Source organism: Ambystoma mexicanum, chromosome 6q (genome assembly GCF_040938575.1).
Source record: "Ambystoma mexicanum isolate Mex_15411 chromosome 6q, UKY_AmexF1_1, whole genome shotgun sequence".
Taxonomy (NCBI): Eukaryota; Metazoa; Chordata; class Amphibia; order Caudata; family Ambystomatidae; genus Ambystoma; species Ambystoma mexicanum.
The window spans coordinates 1679534955-1679556115 of NC_090937.1; the positions used below are offsets into that span (position 1 = coordinate 1679534955).

At 47.4% G+C, this 21161-nt stretch overlaps 1 protein-coding gene across 1 annotated transcript in view; it reads right to left on the minus strand.

Moving 5' to 3' along the window:
- LOC138515433 (uncharacterized) overlaps positions 1-21161 on the minus strand; it is a 239363-nt gene that overhangs the window by 6986 nt on the left and 211216 nt on the right.

A 21161-nucleotide genomic window follows, 5' to 3' on the forward strand; every position in this document is an offset into this window, starting at 1 on the left:
GGAGATGCACATTATTAGTTTCAACACATTCACTATCGCAGGCATCACACGTAACAGGAAGACTGGTTCTCAGTGGCAGTGATGTGCACTAGTTATTTACTCACGTAGTAACTAATGAGACTTTGAAGTACCATCTATTCAGGAAAGGCACCGTAATAGGGGGCAGATAAGTAGTAGTGCTCCATTAATAAAATCTGATGTCACAGAGGCGACATGCGGCAGAAACAGCGCAATTCATTTTAGCAAGAACATTTTAGCATCCAGGAGCATGAGGGGGGGAAAAACACAGCTTGGGTGAAGACACATTAAATAGATACTTTAATCAACAGGGCCTTGATACCATTTATTTACTTCAGAAATGACTAAACTTATATTGATCACCTTGGGAAAAGTCATGCCAGCGGATAATTGCTCATATTGTTTGGTTCTGTAATTGTTATTATTGTTGTGTCATTTATTGAGCACGGTCCTGGCTTTGAGAATCAATGGAGTGCTTTACAGAGGTAACAACAGATATACAGCGGGGGTTAGGATACAGAGGGGCACAGAGAAGGGGTACAGCTGTACCGGGTGGCGGGAAGGAGAGTGGCGGGCAGCATATAGCGAGTCAGGAGGGGTGAGGGGCCACGTGATGGCCTAGGTGTTGGGGAGGAGAGACTCCTTGAAGAGGTGGGCCTTGAGTTCTTGTATGAATTGTAGCAGCGTGGGGACCAGTCTGTTGCCGAAAGGGAGGAGGTGCCATAGTCTTGTGGCATATGCAGAGAACGCTTGTTTTCTGGTTCTTTCCTTTTTGCAGCAGCAGATTTCAAGTCTGCACGTATCCTGGTTTCTGGTAGTGTGCTGTCCGCCAGAGATGCAGAGTTTTTCTATGAGGTACCTGGATGACTTTAGAGCGACTGCCTTATAGATGATGCAGCAAGACTTCAAGGCAATTTGTGCGTTGAGTGGGAGCCAATGAAGGTCAATGAGGTCAGGGGTGATATGGTCGTATCTGCGTAGATTCTGGATAAGGTGTGCAGCCTTGTAAAGGCCACTTCTAAGGGGCAATAGGGGGGGATTACAGCTCCAAATCTCTCAGGACCTCGACTTGAAATACTAGAAGGATTCTGTCATTGTCAACCAGACCAAGTGGCTGCCAATGGCAAAAACTGTTTTGACCTTGGAGAAACCGGATGGTATTGACCCCTAGGATCCTCTGTGCAGGTGGCCAGGGAAAGGCCATCGCTATTGGATCCCGACCCTGGGGGTGGACAAGCGAGGGAGGATCGCCTGACTGGGGGGTTTTTGTTGAGGAAAACCTTAGGCGAGACATGGTATCCCCTTTCCCTATTGACAGTCACATATTCCCCCATCTTCTATGGGCTGTTACAAGCGAATTCCTCAATATTCCACACACATCTAACTGCACTTAGATGAAGAAGAGGCGACCCGGAGCAGTGAAGATTATCTCCCTTTACCACTAAGGTAAAGGGATGAGGAAGCTGCATCCCAAACACTAACTATGGTCAGGCAGATCAAATTGACCAAGCACATATGCAGCCTGTTAGAAGGATACAGCTGTATAAAAGGAGAGGTGAGAGGCAGAAGAGAGAGGCCAGCCGAGAAGACCACAGAGACCCCAGCAGAGAAGCCAGAGAAGACCCTGCAAGGAGAACCGTGTAGGAGAAGCAGGGGACCCCGCTCTTCGTGGGAGCAGCCGTTTTTGGACTGGAAGCCAAACCAGGAAATTCAGAGGACGCTGAAAGATATCGACAAAGACCTTGACACCTTCATGGCAACAACCTTAGAAAAAAAGCATAAAAAACTTGCAAAGGAAGTCAAGCAGACCAAATATGAGGGCAGACTTTAGCCGGGCATAGGAGACTGATTTCCAACGTCTCTTCCATCTGAACTTTTATCCTGTGTTTTCTACACTCATTGGCATGAAACATTTTTTCTCACTAACAAACTGCCAGTTAAAATGTACAAATGAATGCTGTATTTACCATGCCTTTGGGCCTCATTACGAGTCCGGCGTTAACCGAGGCGGTAAAACCGCCTGGTTAACGCCGGACTCGTATTACCATTCCGCCTCCGTGATTCCCGGAATTACCGGGGCATTACAACCCCGGTTTTCCGGGAATCACGGGGGCGGAATGGTGTAAATCCCCATTCCCATTGAGTCCTATGGGACTCGATGGAAATGGGGATCATGGAAACACTGGCAGCATCTCGTAATGCTGCCGGTGTTTCCTCGTCTGCCTGCTTGCGGGAGGTGTTAAACCCGCCAGGTCAGACCTGGCGGGTACTCCCGCCTGCAGGGGTCGGACTCAGGCGGTCCGGAAACAACGGTGGCGGCGGGTTTACCGCCACCGTTATTTCCGGACCGCCTGGGTCGTAATGAGGCCCTTTGACTTTTACATTGATGTCATAGTGAATGTTTAACTATGCTTCTGTGTTCCACAATGGACATTATAGATATATATAAAAAAATCTACTAAAATGCTTTGCACAAAGAAAATAAGCATCAGCTAAATTAATAAAAATCTGCAAATTTTGTATAAAAGAATTGGAATTTTGTACATGATTACTGTTTTAGAGAGATCTGTTTGACAGCAGCAAGCATGCTTTTTCCTCCAACTGTTGCCCAAACTGCACAGGCACCCATAAGGGTCTAAAACCAGTGTACACTGAATCCACCCTGCGCACCCCTAAGATCCATAGAGGGTAGGACAACCCCCCTTTTATAGCCACATCTGTGAGAAAGCAGCAGGGCTTGCATTGGCGATGTTCCCCATCCCAGAAGTGGAACGGAGACAGCAGCAGAAGCCGTCAGGAGCAGACTGCCAGTGAGTTTCAGAGGGACACACCAGACCTGGGGAGCTCTGGACAGGACCGCAGGCAAGAGGAGCAGACTGCCGGTGAGTGGGGAGCTCCATACAGGACCGCAGGCAAGTGCCCATCCATATATATTGAATACCGAACTGTTTAAAAGCATAACAGGAAAGCAAGGTATACTGAATACCGAACTACATGGAAACTTGACGTTACCAGAAACACTGATATAGTGAAACAGACCTATATGAAACTTTCCCCCTGAAATAAAATGAATGCCTATTTAATACCACATTACAGGGACACTTCCCATTGAAGCAAAGCAGCACATTGAACAGGGAACTCCAAAATGCTTATACCTTAAGACCACATGAGTGATTTTTAAAATCTAATAAAGCAACATAGGAACACCTTTGAACTTTGAACTGAAACTTAAATCCTGGAAAACCTATGCTACACAACGAATTACATACAACCTTACAGTTGACTACATTGAAGGCTAAAGAAAGCCATGAACAGTGAACTTAAATGAGTGTATACAGTGTGGCAAGGCAACAGCTTGGCAAAGGGGGTGTGATACACGGTTGCAGGACCACGAGGCAACCAAGGATAAGACGAAGAATTTGCACCCGAAAGCCAGGAGGCCAGTACAGTGGAGTCAAATAACTGCTGACTTGGCCCGAAAGCCAGGAGGCCAGTACAGAGGAGCCAAGTAACTGCTGACTTGGCCCGAAAGCCAGGAGGCCAGTACAGAGGAGCCAAGTAACTGCTGACTTGACCCAAAAGCCAGGAGGCCAGTACAGAGGAGTCAAGTAACTGGTGACTTGGCCCGAAAGCCAGGAGGCCAGTACAGAGGAGCCAAGTAACTGCTGACTTGGCCCGAAAGCCAGGAGGCCAGTACAGAGGAGCCAAGTAACTGCTGACTTGGCCCGAAAGCCAGGAGGCCAGTACAGAGGAGCCAAGTAACTGCTGACTTGACCCAAAAGCCAGGAGGCCAGTACAGAGGAGCCAAGTAACTGCTGACTTGGCCCAAAAGCCAGGAGGCCAGTACAGAGGAGCCAAGTAACTGCTGACTTGGCCCAAAAGCCAGGAGGCCAGTACAGAGGAGCCAAGTAACTGCTGACTTGGCCCAAAAGCCAGGAGGCCAGTACAGAGGAGCCAAGTAACTGCTGACTTGGCCCAAAAGCCAGGAGGCCAGTACAGAGGAGCCAAGTAACTGCTGACTTGGCCCGAAAGCCAGGAGGCCAGTACAGAGGAGCCAAGTAACTGCTGACTTGACCCAAAAGCCAGGAGGCCAGTACAGAGGAGCCAAGTAACTGCTGACTTGGCCCGAAAGCCAGGAGGCCAGTACAGTGGAGTCAAATAACTTGTGATTTTAACCTGAAAGCCAGGAGGCAAATACAGAGGAGCCAAGTAACTGCTGACTTGGCCCGAAAGCCAGGAGGCCAGTACAGAGGAGCCAAGTAACTGCTGACTTGGCCCGAAAGCCAGGAGGCCAGTACAGAGGAGCCAAGTAACTGCTGACTTGGCCCGAAAGCCAGGAGGCCAGTACAGTGGAGTCAAATAACTTGTGATTTTAACCTGAAAGCCAGGAGGCAAATACAGAGGAGCCAAGTAACTGCTGACTTGGCCCGAAAGCTAGGAGGCCAGTACAGAGGAGCCAAGTAACTGCTGACTTGACCCAAAAGCCAGGAGGCCAGTACAGAGGAGCCAAGTAACTGCTGACTTGGCCCAAAAGCCAGGAGGCCAGTACAGAGGAGTCAAGTAACTGGTGACTTGACCCAAAAGCCAGGAGGCCAGTACAGAGGAGCCAAGTAACTGCTGACTTGACCCAAAAGCCAGGAGGCCAGTACAGAGGAGCCAAGTAACTGGTGACTTGACCCAAAAGCCAGGAGGCCAGTACAGAGGAGCCAAGTAACTGCTGACTTGGCCCGAAAGCCAGGAGGCCAGTACAGAGGAGCCAAGTAACTGCTGACTTGGCCCGAAAGCCAGGAGGCCAGTACAGAGGAGCCAAGTAACTGCTGACTTGGCCCGAAAGCCAGGAGGCCAGTACAGAGGAGCCAAGTAACTGCTGACTTGGCCCGAAAGCCAGGAGGCCAGTACAGTGGAGTCAAATAACTTGTGATTTTAACCTGAAAGCCAGGAGGCAAATACAGAGGAGCCAAGTAACTGCTGACTTGGCCCGAAAGCCAGGAGGCCAGTACAGAGGAGCCAAGTAACTGCTGACTTGGCCCGAAAGCCAGGAGGCCAGTACAGAGGAGCCAAGTAACTGCTGACTTGGCCCGAAAGCCAGGAGGCCAGTACAGTGGAGTCAAATAACTTGTGATTTTAACCTGAAAGCCAGGAGGCAAATACAGAGGAGCCAAGTAACTGCTGACTTGGCCCGAAAGCCAGGAGGCCAGTACAGAGGAGCCAAGTAACTGCTGACTTGGCCCGAAAGCCAGGAGGCCAGTACAGAGGAGTCAAGTAACTGGTGACTTGGCCCGAAAGCCAGGAGGCCAGTACAGAGGAGTCAAGTAACTGGTGACTTGGCCCGAAAGCCAGGAGGCCAGTACGGAGGAGTCAAGTAACTGGTGACTTGGCCCGAAACCCAGGAGGCCAGTACAGAGGAGTCAAATAACTGGTGATTTTAACCTGAAAGCCAGGAGGCCAGTACAGAGGAGTCAAGTAACTTGTGACTTGACCCGAAAGCCAAGAGGCCAGTACGGAGGAGTCAAGTAACTGGTGACTTTACCCGAAAGCCAAGAGGCCAGTACGGAGGAGTCAAGTAACTGGTGACTTGGCGCACAGGAGCAAGCACCAAGGAACTTGTGTGTGGGGCTGAGAAGTCCAGGGACCCCGGTATCGTGACCTCTGATGGGTGGGCCGTGTGGTGGGCCGTGTGGTATGACAACAGCGCCTAAACCAGATAATCCTAAATGTTGAAAGTTGAAGACATCGCAAGACTAGCTCAACAAAATCACTGTAGCACTTTCGAAGTATACTTTTCATCTTGGGAACATAGTCCTGAGACCCTTTCGTTTTGGATTGTACTATTGAGAACTTGGGCAAGGAAACCCGGGGGATTGGTCACAAACTATATTGCCTTGAACTGGACAAGGTAACCTTTAAGACTTTTTCTTTCAGGGAACTTTCTTATGCCTGGCGAAGGGGGGCCGAGAAAAAGATGTGAGCTGGAAGAAACTCAGAACTTTGAGTTAAACACTGTGGGCCTCATTACGACCCTGGCGGTAAGGGATTAACGCCAGCGTTAGCTGCGCCGACCCCTTACCGCCAACTACGAGGTCCCTTAGCGCCATGGCGCTTTTAACACCTGCTTTTAGCAGGTGTTAAAATCCATGGCGCTAAGGGACCATGGAGTTAATTACGCCACCGTAATTTACGGTGGCGTAATTAACGCCTTCCCCACTCCCATTATGCCCTATGGGGCAAAAATGGGAATGGGGAAGGGTAAATGGGGATTGGGGACTTACCGCCCCGCCGACCTCGGAATGGGGCGGTAAGTCCGCCAACCACCATGGCGTAAACGTAGTTTACGCCATGGTGGTAAAGTCACGGCCCAGGCGGTAACTTACCGCCTGGGTCGTAATGAGGCCCTGTTTCTTTTGAGTTTGATATCCCTGCACATGGCTTTACTATAGTTGTGGCCAAGGATAGGTTTTGGACAGTTTCATTCAGATGGGAAAACCTACAGTAGTACAGGGAAAGTTAGGCCTTCAACCATCCTGACATTCCAGTCTTTTGTTAAAACTTGAAGTCTGTTGTATGTGTCGGACTTCACGATGCCTTCACAGCCCTCCGAACTCAATCGCTCGAACGCTGCCCTCAAACTGCACAGAGCTCCCATTTTGAACTGACTCGACCCTAGTTTGCCGCTTGGGCCAGCACAATGCAACCTTGGTACAACCCGCAAGGACATCATCCCAGAGCGTGTTTCAATGCCCTCGACCTGCCAAGAACCGAAGGCCCCATATCCCTTGGATCACTTTTGTGGCATATTCTTTTTGCTTACATTATTTGCAATGTATTGCCTTTCACCCCTACAACACTACCCACTATGCTCGCATCATCTCCATTCTCTATTGCAGTCTTTAGCAAGTCACTTAAGTGATACCCTATTGTCCACTCCCTCCTGGAGGTCCCCTGTGCTGAGAGGGAACCAAGGGCCATCAGTTCTAGCGCTGCATCTCATCCCCCCGACCGGATCCCACATCAGGTTTATAATACACATTCGTATACAAGATGCTGTTAGGAAAGATTTCTCAGAATGCAACTGTCCCTCCATTTATGAACCATACGCCCGCAAAACCTTTTTGTTACAGTGTCCTGACCTGACTTTCGCCAGTGGAGCACAGCCTTCAGTTGCACTCCACTGGGCTTTCGCTCATTGTTACAGGGAAACTAACACGTCCTTCGGGCTGTCAGTACTGAGAAGTTTTGCTTCTCTTGGTCTTTTGACTTTGTTGCCACTTTGTTAATATTTTGTGATTGCGCAAAGTACATTACTGCACTGCACAATAGGGTCCTTGTATTTTCTGGCCGTAGTTATCCGTAAGGAATTTTTGGTAATTGGACTGCGTGCCTAGGAAAAAACTGGTGACAGCAGAAACTTTTTCTTGTATTTTTACAACTTTTTACTGAGCCATACCGCGCTTACAGCGCTTACAGCGCTTGGCTCATGACTGAGGCTAGTGGCCATCATGGCCATGCCGCAAGATGTTTTGTCTGTTCCTTTGCCCATTTCTTTCCCCCTGGTCTTTGTGACTCGCGACTTACTTAGTTGGGCATGCAGTTGCCTGTGAAAGCCGCTTCTTTTGCAGATTACTGCAGGTCACATGTGGGTTTGGACTGTCTGGTCCCAATCCACACTAGAGCCAGGATGTCTGGTGTGCACCAGAGCATGAGAACCACAGTGGTCCCTGATTGGGCTACTGCTAGTGTGCATGAGTGGGGCAGATTTTTTCATTGGCTGACGAGGTGCGAGTGCCTGCCAGACGTTTAGATATGAGGAGTGGTCCCAAACACAGGCAGATCAACAATAGGACCTAATCGACCTGTAGACAGGGCCAAGTATCCAGAAGAGCAGAGCAGATCCAAGGACTATCCGGAACTGTGGTTGGCTGCCGTCCCGGTAGACCCCTGCTTTGCACTTGATCTCAGAAAACATGCAAAGGTGCTTCAAACCTATGGATGGAGTGGTGGGACCAATCACTCAATGGGCCTCATTACACGGATGGCGTTAGGGATTTACCGGTACCGGTAAAATACAGGTACCGGTAAATCCCTAACGCTTTACTACGAGGTCCCTTAGCGGGTTGGGGGATTTAACGCCTGCTTCTTGCAGGCGTTAAAATCCATCCCGCTGCGGGACCTCGGAGCTAATTATGGCACCGCAAATTTGTGGTGCTGTAATTAGCGCCTTCCCCATTCCCATAGAGCCCTATGGGGCAGAAATGGGGAAGGGCAATGGCGGAAGGGGATTTACCGCCCCTCCAACCTTGGGATGGGGCGGTAAATCCCATTTCCGCCAAGGCGGTGCCGGTATTTTACCGGCATGAGCCATGCGGCTCACCGCCTTCCGTGTAATGAGGCCCAATGTCTCCTGGTTGCCCAGCAAAATAGAGTCTGTTCTGTAGTGTCGCTGGGCCACCCGGGGGATGGTCCAGCTCAAATCCTGGCCACCATGCAGGGGCGTCACTGCTTCGTGTTTTGACGTGAAACTTGTGTGAATCCTAACTTGCACTGTACAGAGAGAGAAGGCTGCATCAGATCGCAAGAGTTTGTTGCCCCCGCAACACTGTGTGACAGCAACGGTCGTTGAAGGTGGTTTTTCTGTGTTCCTTCTTCTGCCCTGAGACCAGCTGCATTGGTGTTTCCTTTGTTCTACAACCAAATTGAGACATACAGCTCCTGTTGCAAACCCAGACCCGCATCCGCACCTTCAGCGCCTGTGCACTTTGAAGCTGAACTGAGGGTGGGGAATCGACCCTCTGACAACCCCTTCCAGACCTGCCAAGTTTGGACCAGAACTGAGCTAAGCGCGGTGAGTACTGAAACCATTTACCGGTGGCCAAGGGTTCATCCATATCATTTGACGCACAGAGGATCCCTTGTGGTCCTCCCTTTTACTTGGGTTGCCTGCTACAAAAGTTGGGAATAGCTTTGTTCATCACAGCAGATCCTCCCTGACTCTTGAACCTCATTTTTCACCCTTCACAATTCTGTCCCTAATTTTTCCAGTGCTCTAAAAGGGTACTTTTTGACTTTTACGCATGTCTGAGCGATTTTACTCATGCATCGGACCTTGAGAACAAGGCTCCATTCATCATAGGGCCGCACTTACAAAGTTAGAGTTTTCACTTCTGAAGTTAGTCTATGCTCTGAAGGTTATTTGGTCTTTTCTTTGCCGGTATCGGTGGAGTTATTAATTTGATCACATTTGAAGCCAGTGTCTATATATATATTTGTCATAGTGTAGGGGAGTCATGGTTTCACAAGTATGACAGTGACACAGTGGGTACAATTTGTAAAATCTTTATTGAAATGGTTGGGGTTGGAGAAACTTCTATTTCTGCCATATAACTACGATGGGCGTAGTCTCAACCATCAAATAATAAATAATGCAGCCGAGAGAAGTGTGTCAAATCAAAATGGCGTGTGTTAACAAAACCTAATGCCTGCCCTATCTCTTGTACATTAAAGCGTAATAAAGAGAAATGTATGCAAAAGGAAAAACCAGTGTTCAAATGAATAAATGTGGTTGAACCAGCTCTCCTCCCCACGTTAGACCTCATGGATTAAGGCTGTCCCTGTAGGCAGGATGACACACTCTGGCTCAGCTTCTAACACAATACACAGTTCCAACACGTGGATCAAGGCTCGTCTGGTCTTCCATGTTTAAGCCTCTTTTCTTTGTCTTCAAAAATAATGTTGAATAAAAACTGTTCACAAAGATCCCGCCCTCTCAGGCTCAGACCTTGTACCACACAGTTCTTGTAGGTCCCTCCTGCCAGGCGCTCTGACCTCTCGAATTAAAGTTCAACACAAACAAGCAAGGGGGCTCCCTTCCCCAAGCTTATCTCACTTCGGTCTCGGATGTGTTTTGGATGTCAAAGATTTTCGAATGTGGGTGGTTTCCTTCTTAGACCACAGCAGGACCACTTTGACTAAATGCTCACAGGTTAACTTTCACTTTCCACATTCTCTGGGAGTTAACTTCTTTATTTCACTTTTCATATGCCTTATCGATTTAGATTTAAACAATTCATGTTTCACTGAGACTTTCGAGTGGGCTACTTTCGTTCACAGGACCACTCCGTTACTTAGTATTGCTGTCTTCCCAGTTGTCTTTTACTTCAAAGTTCATTCACAGGTCTGCCTTTCCTCACGTTTCATTCACACGTGCGTAGCCTCCACTTGCGATATATTGCTGCTATCTCAAACTTTTAACACACCGGTCTTTTGGGTCGCTTTGTCAACTCACCAGATTTGTGTGTTTCTTTTTGGCTTTTTCGATTCACGAGTCAACGTTTGTACCACAGGCTGGACCTCGGCTTCCCAACTCTGCCGTTCGCACGCGAGGGTCGCCGGCATCCTTGTAAAACAATGTAATTTTCACTTGTGGGATCTGGCCTTCTCCACATGTTTTTTGCAGCCTGTCGGAGTGTAAAGACTGGAGGGGGGTTTCTGTACTCCTGCCCTTTATATGGCAGACTATAAGCACAGAGGACACCAGCCAAGATTTTCTATTGTTATGATATGATATGATATGATATGGCATTTGTAAAGCGCCTATACACAAGTGTTTCAAGGTGCGACGAGGCACGGGGGGGACAAGGGGAGAACAGACAACGCTCCTACTAGGCCAGGTGTCATTCAGATCGCGCAAGGGTAGGGGGACTGGGAAAGGTGCAAGGGGAAGGGGAGAGGGGAAGTGCAGTACATGGTTAGTAGAATACAAGATAAGTAATAGGGCCAGCTGGTGGCAAGTGCAAGGAGAGTGCAGTACATGGTTAGTAGAATACAAGATAAATAATAGGGCCAGCTGGAGGCAAGTGCAAGGTAAGTGCCGGGAGAAGGGGCTGTAGGATACAGAGACAGTCCCGTAGTGCAGGTAGGCAGTGCAGGGAAGAGTGGCAGGGCCAAGGACCGAGATCGGTGAGTGGCCAGTTGCAGGTTCAGTGCAGGTTCAGGGATTTTAGCTGGGGAGAGAGGGAGAGAAAGCGGAGGCAAAGAGGAAGGTTTTGAGGTGATTCCGGAACCAGAGATGGTTCTCCTCAAGTTTCAGGGAGGCAGGAAGGCTGTTCCAGAGGGAGACCCCTGCTGCGGAGAGAGATCTACCCCCAGCTCGTTGCTTGGAGAAGCGGCTGACCCTGAGGTAGTTGGAGGTGGATGAGCGAAGAGCTCGAGAAGGAAGATATTTAGGAAGAGAGAGTTGAAGGCATTTTGGCCCAAGGCCCCAGAAGGCCTTGTGGACAATGTAGAGGGTTTTGAACCTAATCCTCGCGGCCACTGGGAGCCAGTGTAGCGATTTCAGTCCTGGAGAGATGCGGTCCCTGGGCTTGAGGCCAAGGACAAGTCTCGCAGTCCTGTTCTGGATGAGTTGCAAAGGGCGGAGAGTAGAGGCAGGAATATTTAGATAGAGGCTGTTACAGTAGTCCAGCTTCGAGAGAACCAGGGCTCTGGAGACAGTGAGCTTCTGGGGGAAGGAGAGGAAAGGAAGGATACCTCTGAGGAGGTGTAGCTGGTAGTGTGACGTCTTAGAGACGTCAGATATGTTAGGAGAGAAAGAGAGTGTGGAGTCGAAGATGACCCTGAGGTTTTTTGCCTTGTAGGTAGGAGTAGGAAGAGGGCCAAGAGAGGCCGGCCAGAGAGATGCAGGGAAGGAGGGAGTGGGTGGGTGTGCCGATAAGTAGAATCTCAGTCTTACTGGCATTAAGGCAGAGGTCGTTGGCGGCACACCATTCCTGGGTAGCAGAAAGACAGTCGGAGATGAGGGAAGGGGAAGAGGAGGCCGAGGGTAGCCTGAAAATGAGCTGGGTATCATCCGCATAGCACTGGAAGTTGGGACAGAGAGCGGCGATGCGGTGAGCAAGAAGTGCCAGGTACTGGTTGAACAGCCAGTGGGAGAGGTTAGATCCCCGGGGGACACCACAGGTGGAGAAAAAGATGTCAGAGAGGAAGTAGGTAGCAATGGACGAGCAATCAAGGCTTAGCTCTCAGGAGGTGATGCGGGCTGGTTCTTAAGTACAGTGCGCTACCCAAGCACCCACAAAGCAATGTCCACACACTATGTTAGTGATAACACAGTTCTTTATATAAATAGGGTTCAAGTTAAATACACACAAAATAACACACTTTGTGCTCAGGCAATTCTATCATGTTAAATATATACAGTATCTCTTTGGTACCACAATTCACTCTCAACTTCTTTAAAATGTACGGACCGGTGACAGTTGCTCTAACATACAAGTCTAATAGTAATGCGAACCAACATCAGGAGTGAAACAAGTAGTTAAACAGCTGGCCGAATACTGGGCCCCTTAACCTGGGTACGGTTCTGTGTGGCATCTCCCCCACATGGCCAACCTATCAATACGATATACTGACAAGCCCAGTCCATATATTGTTTAGCAGAGTCTTGTTCCCTTCTAAATGTTCTACTACCCCAATGTACCTGTTTGGTTTGTTTGTTTGTTTATTTTATTTAAATAGCGCACCTGACCCAGGGGTATCTGGGCGCTAGTAGTTAAAGTTACAAGTTGCAGTAGTTGGAAGAGTTACAGATGTTACTTAGTACAGGTTATAGTCATTTTGGAAGGTGCAAAGGTCACAAGTATAGATCATACAGTGTAATACATGAGTGTGGATGACACTTAATACAGATCATACAGGAAGGGACATAGAATACATGGCATTAAGTTCAACACTGTGCAGTCTTACAGACATAGGTATAGTCATACGTGAGCAGTGTGGGTGCATGAGACTGCAAGCGGAAATAGGGTTAGTTTTTATTAAGTAGCCAGGTGATGGCACAGTTTCTGAACTTGTCGACTACTTGGATTGTTTTTATGTCCTGTGGGAGTGTGTTCCATAGTTGTGCAGCCAGTACCGGGAAACTGGAGCCACCTGCTCTTTTGAGGTTGTATCTTGGTACCATTTGGCAGGAGGTGTTAGAGGATCTTGTGGTAGAGGGTCTCAGGGTTAATTTGTCAGTCAGGTAGGGTGGGGCTCTGTGGTTCAGTGCTTTGTGGGTGAGGCAGAGAGTTTTCAAATTGATTTTATCTTTAATGGAGAGCCCCTTGCAAGGTTTTCTAGTTGCTGATATGTGCTCTCTTCTGGGTATGTTTAGGGCGGCTTTGAGAGCCTTATTTGCAGTATCTGAAGTTTGTTCAGGATGGACTTATTGGCAGGTAGGTAGAGACCGTTACAGTAGTCCAGTTGGACTGTATAAGTGCCCTAGCTAGTATAAGACAGCTATTGGGTTACAAGAGGGGTCTACACGCCCTGATCAAATTGGCTGTGTAGGCGGTGGCTGAAGCGGTTATATTTACGTGTTTAGTTAGTTTGGAATTTGCATCGAAGTAAACACCTAGAGTTTTTACATCTTTGGCAATGGGTATGTAGTTCCCATATATGCAAATACTGGTATAGTTTGGACTGAGTTTCATTAGAATCTCAGTCTTCTCATCATTCAGGCAGAGGCCGTGGAAGGCCATCCATGCCTGAATGATGGTGTAGATTGTGTTAATCCGCAATACATCTGTGTTGTAAGTGCCTGATAGGGGTATGATTATCTGGGTGTTGTCTGCGTAATTGGTGTAGATGACACCCAGAAGGTCCAGTATATCAAATAGGGGCTTTGTAAAGATATTATACAAAGTAGGAGAGACACATGATCCTTACGGCACGCCACAGGTGATGGGAATGGGCTCAGCAGCTGCCGTGAGTGAGAAGACATGCATGGTCCTGTTGTTAAGGAATGATTGAATCCATGTGATGGCTGAACTCGAAAAGTGAGCTGCTGATGCGAGGTGGTCACAAAGTACCTTGTGGTCGACCAGGTCGAATGCCACCGACAAGTCCAGGAGGAGTAGGATGGCCACTCTGCCTTTATCTTTTAGTTCGTCAATCTGGCTTTTGAGGTCAACCAGTGCTGTTTCGGTTCCATGTTGCGGTCTAAAGCCAGACTGTCGTGATCCAAGTAGTTTTTTAGTCTCAAGATAGTGTTGGATTTGCAGGTATGCAACCCTATCTAGGATTTTTAATAGAAAAGGGACTGTTGTGATTGGTCTGTAGTTTGTAGGTATAGATGGATCTAACGTTTGTTTCTTGAGTAATGGGAGCACCCATGATTCCTTTAGGTTGCACGGTACGGAGTTGCTGGAGAATGATGAGTTGATTAATTTGGTGATAAAAGGAGCCAAATCTCTGGCTGCATCTTTTATGATCTGAGCTGGGCAACTCTCCCTTGCAGTTAGAAGGTTTCAATGAGGCTATCATTGTTTGTACCTCTGGTACTGATACATTGGTGAATTTTAAAACCTGAATTAAGGTTTATGGGGGTGGACGTTATTAGACTGTTTTGATTACCGGTGATTAGTCGGTGCCATTTGTTGGCTATTTTAGTCTGGAGACCAGTGATTTTATTGGTAAGTGCATTTTGGATGCAGGTCTTATCCTTGTCGCAAGTGTCTGCAGGTGTGTTAGGATTTTCCAGCTCTCTTAAAATGTTAAACAGTTCTTTGGAACTGGAGCTTGCTTGGTTTATCCTGTCATTGAAAGTTTCTTTTTAAGTGCGGATAATGTCACTTTTGTAAGTAGCAGTGATGTTTGCTAGGTTGGTTTTGTTCTCAGTGGAAGGAGTGTTCTTCCAGAGCGTTTCAAGTTTCCTCTTTTCTGTGCGTAGTAGTTTGAGTTCAGATGTGCTCTTGGTGTCCCACTGCGCAGTTTTAGTGGGGCGATTGCATCTCTGGCTTTGGTCATAGATTCATTGTACACGTCTAGCATCAGATTCGGGTCATTCGTGGGAGGTAAAGCATTGAGTGTGGGAATTACTATGGGGAGGATGGCCTCAGCTGTGATGTCGCGTTTGTTTCTAGTCAGACAAGGTGGTGCAACTGGGCTTTTTATCAATTCTAGATTGTTGATGTTGAGCTCAAAGGCTAGGAGGTGGTGGTCCGCCCATAATAAGGGTGAAGACTTCTTTATTGTAATACTGCAGTTTAAATCCGCTACCCAATCGAGTGTTCTGCCTTTCTCGTGAGTAGGTTGGGTGATTTTTTGTAGGAAGCCATGTTCTGATAAGGGATTAGCTGCCGATATGGCAGGTAAGGCATTTGGGCCCTCATAGCCGAGGTTATAGTCTCCTAGGATAATGATTTGCGCTGTGAGTTTAGTGTTGTAAGCTGCTATAGCAGAAATGTCTTCTTCAAATGATCCTAAGAGACCTGGAGGCCAGTATAACAGGTGGATGGTGATCGTATTTTTGGGTGAAGTTTGCAATTTGACTGTTAAGACTTCGCAAAAGGTGACAGGAGCCGAGGTGGCTATTCTCATGTCAAGTGTAGATCTAAAGATGATGGCAGTGCCTCCTCCTCTAAAGTTAGGTCTATCGGCTCTAAGAATGTAATAATTATGGGGGACCGTTAGGGCAAGGGCTGGGCCAGCTGCATCATGCAGTCAAGTTTCCGTTACTGCAAGGAAGTCAAGATTATTTGATAAAATAATATCTGCAACTTCGGTTGCGGGGGCTATGAGGGACCTGGCATTTAGTAGAGCCCCTTTTATTGGATGCGGTATATTGGGTGAGGTGAGGATTCTTTATGTCTGACATCTCTTTCGGTTTACCTTGGTATCTTTTGCGGTTTAATATTTCTGGTCATTGGGTTCCGTAGGTGGTTTATTGGTAGTCTTAGGGTTGCGTTTAGCTAGTCGGCTATGGTCTGTAGGGAGCCTAGTTCTTAGTCTATTGTTTCTGACAATCGTTTCAGGGTAGGTAGTAGGTAAACCTATAAAAGGGTTGGATACATTTTTGTCAGTGGTAAAGGTAGTGGGAGTATCATTATTGTTCCACGATGAGTTCGTGTGTAGGGTAGGTAGTAATGGAGTGGGCCTGATTCTTGAGTCTCTACTGAAGGTACTCAGTGCAGGTAAGAATGGGGTGGCCTTGATCATAGGGGTGACAGTTGTGGTAGAACTTTGGTTGGTGTCCTGCAGATGCTCCATCGGGACAGTGTTACAAATGTAGGTGTCAAGCCAGGTGGTGCTAAGTGACAATAGGATAAGGCAAAGTAAGCTGATCATGGTGTGTAGGTTATTGCTGTGAGGCAGTGTGGTGTGCCGAGACACCTATCAGATAGGCTGCTTCATCAATTGTGCAGATGATCATTAATGAAGTAAATATTAGCAATAGCTACAGTCCAGCAGTAGGTCTTAGCGGGGCTAAGCAACAGAAAGGACAGGTTCAGAACAATAGTGGGTGCAAAAATCAGCAGCAGGTCCTAACTAACTGTGCGCCTAGGTGGGGGCTAGGCAGCCGGATGGATAAGATCTGGAAAGCAATGCTAGGTGCAGTCTAGCGGAATACCTTGGTAGGGTTTAGGCAAGAAGAGGCTGGGTATCAATATTAACAATATTTGACAAATGTTGGGTGCAGGCACTATGTCTAGGTAAATCTAAAAGAACTACGAACCAAAAAACGTAAAGCCCTAAACTTATGGCAAAAAGCGCCCAACGCCTCCTCACTATCGTCCTTCAAATCACTGGCCACACAATACAAAAAAAGCATCACAGCAGCTAAATCTGCATCCTACAATGAAAGAATCTCCAACGCCACCTCAGAATCCAAAGAGCTCTTCGCCATCTTCAAGGAACTCTCCACACCGGCCACTAAGTCCCAAGAGATTGTCAAGGACCAAGCCTGGTGTAGCACCATACAATCCGGCCCTCCTAAACAAATTGAACTCCTCCAAGCTAAAATCCTAGACCATCACAAAAATCTCACTCAGCAAATCTTAGCTGCATCCCATAAGGAAACAGTGACTGAGAACAAAAAGATAAGTCACATTACACCTTTTAAATTTAGAGAAGTCTCAGAAAAAGAGGTAATCAATATCGTCAACAGAATCAAACCCTCCAATTGTAAAGGCGACGCCTGCCCCACCAAATTAGTCAAAGATTGCTTTGAAACACTAGCACCATTCCTCAATTCCTTCATCAATGCATCCTTCAACTCAAACTCAGTCCCAACCAGCCTAAAAGAAGCTTGGGTGCACCCTCTTCTCAAGAAACCCACTCTAGATCGAGAAAACGCCAAAAACTATAGACCCATCACAACCGTTCCCTTCCTGCTCAAGATCCCCGACAAAGTCGCCTACTCACAAATACAGCACTACCTCGAAGAAAATTGCATCTTAGGCAAAAGGCAATCGGGCTTCTGCCCGGGCCATGGGACCGAATAGGCCCTATTAGACCTTAAAATTCAACTTAATGACATCATGGACAAAGGCAAACCGGCACTCCTCCTACTATTAGACCTATCTGCTGCCTTCGACCTGGTCAACCATGACATTCTAGGCACGCAACTCAAAAATGAAGCTCACTTCTCGCCTGAAGCTGTCTCCTGGGTCAAATCCTTCCTTGAGGGTCGACTTATGAAAGTCTTTTCTGAATCTGCAAACGCTACCCCAACCACCATCCATTGTGGCGTCCCACAATAATCCTGCACTGCACTCACCTTATACAACATTTTCACCCTCCCACTGTTCAATGACCTCGACCAACGCCACATAGCTTACACCAACTATACTGACGACACACAAGTCCTGCTCCCCCTTACTGGGTATATGAACAAGACGCCGCAGCACTAACTAAAATATACACAGCCATTCAAACCTGGATGGCAGCCAACGGCCTCTGCCTTAATGGGGACAAAACAGAGATCCTACTAGTTGGCACCAAAGAAACACTAAACAAACTCCCGCCTCTATACAAATCCTTTAACGTTGATAACTCCACCATCACAGTCTCCACTGCAGTAAAAACACTAGGAGTATATCTAGACTCCACTCTCTCTATGACACAGCAAGTCAATGCCGAAGCCTCCTCTGCTGCACTTACCACTAAGATAATCAACGCTGTTAAACCCTTCCTATCCTCGGAAAACTGCCTGAAGGTAGTCAGAGCCACAGTAGGTACCAAACTGGACAACTGCAATGCCCTCTTCCTGGGCACGTCTGCACAAAACATTAATAAAATGCAAGTCACACAAAACAATGCCCTAAGAGCAGCCCTAAGCATTCCAAAAAGGGAGTACATCTCCCAAGCCAGAAAAGAAGCACACTGGTTACCTTTAAAAGATCACATACTATTCAAATCCATGTCCATCACCCGCAGATGCCTCTCTGCCAATGCCCCCACCCTATCTTTCTGAAAGGATCACCCTCAATACTTCCACTAGACCTACCAGGTCACACCTGACTAACCAGACCCATGTACCCACATTCAAAAGAAGCAAAGCCGGAGGGTCCAGCTTCCAACACCTAGCACCCAAAAACTGGAACGCACTCCCCACAGCCTTAAGGAATGAAAAATCATACTATGCCTTCCGTAGACTACTCAAAACCACGCTGTTTAACTAACCCTGCTTCACCTGTCCTATTGTATTTTCACCACTGTAGGTAAATAACAGCAAATGTATGAAAATATGCTTCTATGCCCTGCTGTGTATCTGTATATTCACCATGTATGCCTGTAACAAGTAAGACCTCTTTAGCGCCACGATGCTCCCGGGCAGATGTGCGCTCTACAAATCCAAATAATTAAAATAAAAAAAATAAAAATCCTAACAACAAGATAGGCAAGTTTAATCCTAGGATGGGTCAGTACATTTCGAAAGCTAGGTACATTTAATAGTGGGCACGTGCACATGTAGGCAGTAGACTATGCAGGTTGTACCGCAATGCAGTAAACCCATTAGACTTCAGATAAATGACAGCGTACATGAAGTTTGGCAGTAGGGTTTACGCTAACTACTGGATGACGAGATGGCAGGCAAATTTTAGTAGGTATCAAAGGCTAAGTAAACATCGGTGCGACGCATTGCACAGGATGGCGACAGATTAGCATGGAACACTGTGTAACTGAATGCAGCATAGCACGGTACACTAATTTCAGCAGTAATATGACAAAGCACTCTGGATAGCAGGTGGGTACTTACAGTGCCAGAAGTGGTGATTATCTAGGCATAGAGTGCAGTCAGCGGTATGTTGGCAGAGTAGTCAGAGTGAAACATTGTACAAAATAATTACAACACCAGTACAGTAACGCAGCAACGAGTGGTCGGGTGGCACGATGCTCAAAATAAACAGTGAAGTAGTGCCGCACCGTGAGTATCAGCTGTGTTGTTTACCAAGGCAAATGGGGAGATTGTCTGGGCGGCGCAGATGGGAACAGGAAGTGGCTGCATGGTGCATTACATGAATTAAGCATTCAAAGACATACAATGTAGGGAAATTGGCTGCGCCCACATGGCAGTGAAAGTGAGCGAAATAGCGCGCTGTGCAGATTAAAATGAAGGGGTTCTCTGTTGCTGCAGGTGAGGTGTTGGTGGGGGCTTCTGCCGTCGCCACCTCGCTCGCTGGTTAGCAGAGTTCTTCGATGAGTCATCAACGGATCCTTCTTGAGTGAATTCCCTTTAAGGCAGGAACCACAGATCGTCGGGATTTCTTGAAGAAGAGGTGAACAATGTTGTCGAGGCAGCAGCTTCGGTACTTGTGGTGCTCGTTGATGATCAGTGGAAAACGCCCTGCAACGGTGAGGCGCGCAGTGCACCTCGATGACAAGTGTTTGTTGCTGCAAAGGGAAGACAATAAATAACTGTATTCCCTGCAAGGGGGTTGGGTTGTTAATGTCTGGCGTCGGCGAACGTGACTCGACCCATCTGGCTTCCGGATTTTCATCGCCATCTTTTTGGTCTTCGGGTGGCGGGAAACCCACCGGCAGATTCCCCTCGGTCGTCGACGACCTTGACCTTCTCCGGCAGGACGTAAGCAGTCAACAGTGATGAGCAAGAAAGTACTTGATTCAAAGTGTCTTAGGCAATAGAGTGTTGCTGCTCCGGTCGATGAGGTTACAGCGTTACCTCCGAATCTCAGTCGATGATGATGGACTTCAATGTCCGGGCGCTTCACTTCAGTCTTCTAGGCTATCCCCGTCTCCGGGCGGCAGCCTTTCGAGGGTCTGACTGTTAGGGAGAAATCTCCAGAATGGCTAATTTCCCTTACCTACTGAGTACCTCAGCAGCTTTGCTGGATTTCTAGGATTTATATTTTTCACCTGGTAAGAGTGCAAGCCTTTTTGTCCCACTCTTGCATGTGTTCTGCCAGATAATACTAAAGAATATATATATATATTTTTTATTTGTATCAGTTGAAATTAATCAACCTTTCAAATACAATTACATATTATATATACATATAACACTTTATAGGGAAAAGTAGGGAGAAGGAAAGAGCAATGAACAAATAAACATAGGATCAATATATACAAATTATGAATCTTCCGCTTGACCTTTAAATGAACTTTAAAACAAACAATAAAAGAAAACTTATGAGAAATACAAGATTGTAAAACTTAGGTTTCGACTTCAAATAGAATGCATGAGAGACGAATATTGTCAATTAGTTTCAAGTTTTAAACTGGATAAAAAATTTACAGTGGCAATCTGTAGTGGTAAGTAGCCCGAGCCTAGTATTAGTGACCAGGTCACGTCTTGAGAAGCGAGACCTAGGTAGTTACAATGGGCCTCATTACACGGTAGGCGGAGAACCATGGCGTTATTAGCGCCATGGTTCATGCCGGTAAAATACCGGCACCGCCTTGGTGGAAAGGGGAATTACCGCCCCATTCCAAGGTTGGCGGGGCGGTAATTCCCCCTTCCACCATTGGCCTTCCCCATTCCCATTTTTGCCCCATAGGGCATAATGGGAATGGGGAAGGCGCTAATTACGGCACTGCAAATTGCGGTAACGTAATTAGCTGCCTGGGTCCCTTTGCGGGTTGGTTTTTAATGCCTGCAAAAAGCAGGCGTTAAATTCCCCAACCCGCAAAGGGACCTCGTAGTAAGGCGGTAAGGATTTACCGGTACCGGTAAAATACCGGTACCGGTAAACCCTTACCGCCTACCGTGTAATGAGGCCCAATGTCTCGCAAAATGAATTTCTCGCAACGGTCGAAGGACTTTACATTCCGTGATAAGATGCATCAAGGTTTCACGAGTGTCCATCGAGTTACAGTAACGGCAAAAATTCATTGAAATGCTCAGTAGTCTCCTTTTAACTTTTAAC